Source organism: Ahaetulla prasina, chromosome 4 (genome assembly GCF_028640845.1).
Source record: "Ahaetulla prasina isolate Xishuangbanna chromosome 4, ASM2864084v1, whole genome shotgun sequence".
Classification (NCBI taxonomy): Eukaryota; Metazoa; Chordata; class Lepidosauria; order Squamata; family Colubridae; genus Ahaetulla; species Ahaetulla prasina.
The window spans coordinates 141,687,279-141,693,803 of NC_080542.1; positions in this window are offsets into that span (position 1 = coordinate 141,687,279).

Below are 6,525 nucleotides of genomic sequence, written 5' to 3' on the forward strand. Positions count from 1 at the left end.
ATCAGGGGTCTCCAACCTTGGTAACTTTAAACCTGGTGGACTTCAACTCCCAGAATCCCCCAGCCAGCTTTGCTGGAAATTCTGGGAGTTGAAGTCCACCAGGCTTAAAGTTGCCAAGGTTGAAGACCCCTGCCATAGATGTTAACATAACCGGGAAATGAGGCTCTTCACACACTTGGGACCCCAGACTTAGACAATTTTATTATTTATTTTACAATATCCTATTATTTCAGTTAGATGCTATGGTAACAATGGCGGGATGGTGATGGCGATTTTAATTGATCCCAACTCTAGAACAGTTCAAGGTCAGCATGACACCATTACAGCTTGGAACATTTAACTGCTGGAACACTTTGCACACGCTCTGTGAGACACACATGATGCACTTCTCCAGTAGTAATTTCTTGCCTTTCCAAGGAAACAAAAAGAATTTACACAATGTGCTGCTAGGGAGCCAAAAGTGATTATTTTCTATAAGGTTTCTTGAAATGTTTGAGTCAGAGATATATAAAACAGGTGGTTTAGCAGCTTAATTAAAAAAACAAAGCACAAAAACACCTAAATTGGATGGTTTCTAATTGGTGTCACTGCTGATGTTCAAGAGGACTTTGATAAGGGTCATTTGCATAATAAAAGATGCCTTTGGCCTGCTGTTAGTCTATGGCTAGCAATAGCTATATATTGTTATCTAAATTACATAAAAGATGTTGCCAAACTATTTTCTTCCTAACAGGAATAGCAAAGTTAAATGTTCAGCGCCTAAAGAGTGGAGATTTTGAATGCCCATTGAAAGAAATTAAACAGCATTCAAATGGCCTGTTGAATTTCTATCTTCCTTATAACTCTTAAAAGTGTAAGCGCTTTCCTGTATATCAGGGGTTTCCAACCTTGGCAACTTTAAGACTTGTGGACTTCAACTCCCAGAGGTCCTCAGCCCTCTGGGAGTTGAAGTCCACAAGTCTTAAAGTTGCCAAGGTTGGAGACCCCTGCTGTATATGGTTGTTGTGATAGCCTTACACAGATTAGGAACACAAGTTAAAATAGGGAATATTAAATTGTGGGCAGTGGTGGGTTTCAAAATTTTTTACTACCAGTTCTGTGGGTGTGGCTTGGTAGATGTGGCATAGCTTAGTGGGCGTGACCGGGGAAGATACTGTAAAATCTCCATTCCCTCCCGATCAGCTGGGACTTGGGAGGCAGAGAATAGATGAGGGCAGGGCCAGTCAGAATTTTTACTACTGGTTCTCTGAACTACTCAAAATTTCCACTGCCGGTTCTCCAGAACTGGTCAGAACCTGCTGAAACCACCTCTGATTGTGGGCTGTGGTAGGCAAGAACAGACAGTATAGATATAACAGCATTTATTGACTCAACTGGAACTGCTCAACAACAGGCAGATTCCTGTAATTTATACTCTGAGCCCATAGGGCCTCAACCAATCATAATACTTGAAAAAGCCCACCCAAATATGAATGTTCTAAGTTTTCCTCCAAAACAGTTGAAGTTAATAGTTAGGGTCATATAAAAGATAGTTTCACTTTAGCAGGGCTTAACACAACTATATGTATTCAATACATAACAGGGAAGAAAATGGCAAGTGAGCACCTGTCTACCCTAGATGAGTTCAAATCACCAGGACCGGATGGATTATACCCCAGGGTTCTGAAGGAACTGGCAGTCGAGATCTCAGAACCACTGAACTATATCTTTCAAAGATCCTGGAGCACAGGGAAACTGCCAGAGGACTGGAAAAGAGCTGATGCAATTTTCATATTAAAAAAAAAAAAAGGGGGGGGGGAAGATCCAGGAAACTACAGACCCATCAGCCTGACCTCAATACCAGGAAATACTCTGGAAAAGATAATCAAGCTACAAATCAGCGATCACCTAGAAGCAAACAAAGTAATAACCAAAAGCCAACATGGGTTTGTCAAAAACAGATCATGCCAGACTAATTTTATTGCATTCTTTGAGAAAGTGACAAAACTAGTGGACCAAAGGAATGCTGTCGGTATAATTTACTTAGACTTCAGTAAGCCTTCAAGTTACTAAGATTGCAGACCCCTGGTATATGTAGTACCTAGCTCAATAGTGGTGACTGTGAGGGGGATCTTAGAGTCCTCGTGGAGAATCACTTAAATATGAGCCAGCTGCCAAAAAAGCCAACACAGTTCTAGGCTGCATAAACAAAGGGATAGGATCAAGATCACTTAATACCACTTGATAATGCCTTGGTAAGGCCACACTTGGAATTATGGTTGCCATGATATAAAAAAAATATTGAGACTCTAGAAAGAGTGCAGAGAAGAGCAACAAAGAGAGAGGTGGTATTTAGCCAGTTTGGACCGGTTTTCCCGAACTGTAGCTGAAATCATGGTGGGACCTGTCCCGGCTTTATGCCGTCCTATTTAAGCATGTTTTTGAGACCGGACATATGCGTGGAAGGTGCTTGCATGCACAGAAGGCCAGGCATATGCGTTTGAACTGGGTGCGCATGTGCGTGCATGGTGAACCAGTAATAGCATAATGTGAAACCCACTGCTGAACAAAGATGATATTTCAAGATGGCGCCGACGAAGGCTGTCTTGGTGAAATGCTCTCTAATGGTTTCTTTATTTCTAATTGTTCTCTGTGACTCACTACGGATTTCCTACTCACGAGACCATCTGTTAAAAATTAAGCAACATTTTGTTAAGGAGCAGCTCTCTTTGATCTCACCCCCGCCTGTCTTTACAAACACGGAGAGATTCTAACACAGGAGGAGGCAATTCCCATGGAGCCATGGATTACTAAAAAAACCAAACGACGGAAACGAAGGAAGAGAGGTAAACGATCTGGGATCTTAAACAGACTAAGAAATCGTGTTAAAACTCCTCTGCCTTCAATTTTCCTAACAAATATACGCTCACTTGCAAATAAGATGGATGAAATACTCCTCTTAAACAAATACTATTGTGATTTTCGCAATTCAGCAGTCCTATGCTTCTCTGAAACCTGGTTAAATGAATCAATTGAAGATAGCAGGCTGAACATTCCAGGGTTTCAGATTGAACGATCAGACAGGATTCCAGAAACATCTGGTAAAAAGAAAAGAGGAGGATTATGCCTATATATTAACAGCAACTGGTGTCAAGATTTTAAAATAATTTACAAATTCTGTGACAACAATTTAGAGATTTTAATTATCAACTGCAAACCATACTATTCGCCTCGTGAATTTTCCTCATTTCTTCTAATTGCTGTTTATTTCCCACCACAAGCCTGTGTAAACAAGGCATTACGAACTCTAGCTGACCAAATCATGGAGGCTGAAGCCAAACACCCTGATTCACTGGCCATTGTTTTGGGAGATCTAAACAAGGCAAACTTAAGGAAAGAGCTACCAAAATACTTTCAGCATGTCAATTGTCCCACCAGAGGCAAGAATACTCTAGACCATTGCTACACAACACTAAAAGATGCTTATCGGTCTTTACCACGTGCAGCTGTAGGACACTCTGATCACTGCATGATTCACCTTGTACCTACTTACAAGCAAAAACTTAAAACCACAAAACCAACGATTAAATCAGTGAAGACCTGGACGGAGGAGGCAAAATTAAAGCTGCAGGCATGCTTTGACTGCACTGATTGGAATATTTTTGAATATATTTGCCTACCTCTGCAGACCTGGATGAACTCACAGATATTGTAACATCATATGTCAGCTTCTGTGAAGACCTATGTGTACCTACAAGGAACTTGCGAATATACATTAACAACAAACCTTGGTTCACACCTAAACTTAAGCAGCTACGACATTCCAAAGAGGAAGCCTATAGAAAAGGTGATAAAATGCTGTACAATCAGGCCAGAAATGCACTAACAAGGGAGATCAGAACAGCAAAAAGAAGCTACTCTGAAAAGCTAAAGAATCAGTTTTCAGCAAATGAACCAGCAGACATTGCTTAACACAATGTAAGCCGCTCTGAGTCTTCGGAGAAGGGCGGGATATAAATTCAAATAATAATAAAAAAAAACATGTGGAAAACTCTTAAAAATATCACCGGCTATGGCAAACCTCCTTCCCAGGCTGAAGGTAATCAACAACTGGCAGATGACCTGAATGTGTTTTACTGCGGGTTTGAAAGGAAACTGCAGCCACCTATCTCCACAACCCCCATCTCAGACACACTAACAACAGCCAAGCCTCCTACAACTGACCCCATTTCATTGGGTTCACAACCCCTAGTGATCACAGAAAAGGAAGTGCAGGACCTATTTCACAGACAAAAGCCAGGAAAAGCTCCAGGCCCAGACAAGATAACTCCTTCTTGCTTAAAAGTCTGTGCTGACCAATTGACCCCCATCTTCACCCATATTTTCAATAAATCACTAAAGATGTGCTATGTTCCTTCTTGCTTCAAACGCTCTACCATCATCCCAGTGCCGAAGAAGCCCACCATCAAGGAACTGAATGACTACAGACCAGTTGCTTTAACATCTGTAGTCATGAAAACCTTTGAAAGGCTAGTGCTTTCCTACTTGAAAACCATCACGGATCCGCTGTTAGACCCCTTGTAATTTGCATACCGAGCAAATAGATCAACAGATGATGCTGTTAATATGGTTCTGCACTACATCCTACAACATCTTGAGTCTCCAAAGACCTATGCAAGGGTCCTTTTTGTAGACTTTAGTTCAGCATTCAATACCATCATTCCAGACATTCTTCTAACTAAGCTAAACCAGCTACAGGTACCGGAACAGACTTGTAAGTGGATCACAAGCTTCCTAACAAACAGGAAGCAGCAGGTGAAGCTAAGCAAGATCACATCAGATATCTGTACAATTAGCACAGGGCCCCCCCAAGGCTGTGTGCTCTCCCCACTTCTCTTCTCTCTGTATACCAATGACTGCATCTCCAACGATCCATCTGTTAAACTACTGAAGTTTGCAGATGACACAACAGTGATTGGTCTCATTCAAGACAATGACGAATCCGCATATAGACGAGAAGTCGAATGACTAGCCTTGTGGTGCAACCAAAACAATCTGGAACTGAACACACTGAAAACCGTAGAAATGGTGGTAGACTTTAGGAGAAACCCTTCCATACTTCCACCTTTCACAATACTAGATATTGTGTATCAACAGTAGAAACCTTTAAATTTCTAGGTTCTATCATATCGCAAGATCTAAAATGGACAGCTAACATCAAAAACATCATCAAAAAAGGACAGCAAAGAATGTTCTTTCTGCGCCAACTCAAGAAGCTCAAACTGCCCAAGGAGCTGCTGATTCAGTTCTACAGAGGAATTATTGAGTCTGTCATTTGCACCTCTATAACTGTCTGGTTCGGTTCTGCAACCCAACAAGAAAGACACAGACTTCAGAGGATAATTAGAACTGCAGAAAAAATAATTGCTACCAACCTGCCTTCCATTGAGCACAAATCAAGAAGAGAGCTGTGAAAATATTTACAGATCCCTCACATCCAGGACATAAATTGTTTCAACTCCTACCCTCAAAATGACGCTATAGAGCACTGCATACCAGAACAACTAGACACAAGAACAGTTTTTTCCCGAAGGCCATCACTCTGCTAAACAAATAATTCCCTCAACACTGTCAAACTATTTACTAAATCTGTACTACTATTAATCTTCTCATCGTTCCCATCACCAATCTCTTTCCACTTATGACTGTATAACTGTAACTTTGTTGCTGGGAATCCTTATGATTTATATTGATACATTGACCATCATTTGTGTTGTAAATGTTGTACCTTGATGAAGGTATCTTTTCTTTTATGTACACTGAGAGCATATGCACCAAGACAAATTCCTTGTGTGTCCAATCACACTTGGCCAATAAAAAAATTCTATTCTAATTCTATTCTATTCTATTCTATTCTATTCTATTCTATTCTATTCTATTCTATTCTAATCAATCAATCCCATTTCAAGGTTGTGAGCATGTGTGTGCCAGCACAAGTGTAGAAACTAGTACACTTACAAGATATATGGCCAAAGGACATGGTCTCCTTTATGCTTCCTGGCCAGCGGGCATAACCTTAAAATCAAGTGTCTATGGAGATTCTTAATCATCCAGCTCATTATTGTCCCAAAGGTGTTTTTCCAAAAGGCAACTCGACTTTCTTATTTTTTTTTCCCCTTGAAAACATTTTGCTTCTAACCCAAGAAGTTTCTTTGGTTCATTTAGAACTGAAGAAGCTTCTTAGATGAGAAGCGAAACATTTTCAAAGATGTTTGAAATCATCTCTGATTTCAAACCCCCAACCCCAAGGAAGTCCAGTTCCTTTTTGGAAAAAGTATCTTTGGGACTTCAGCCAAGTACTCACCTTCTTGAGTATCTTGTCTCATGTCATGCATTTCTAGGGTGAAATTTGAAATCATTTTTCTTCTTACGTTTTTAAAAAACTTTTAAAAATGTTTTAATTTTTTGAGAAATGGAAAGAAACACAAAGATAAATATACATTCATTGTCAAAGAAAAGAAAATTACACATATAAAGTTAAAGAAA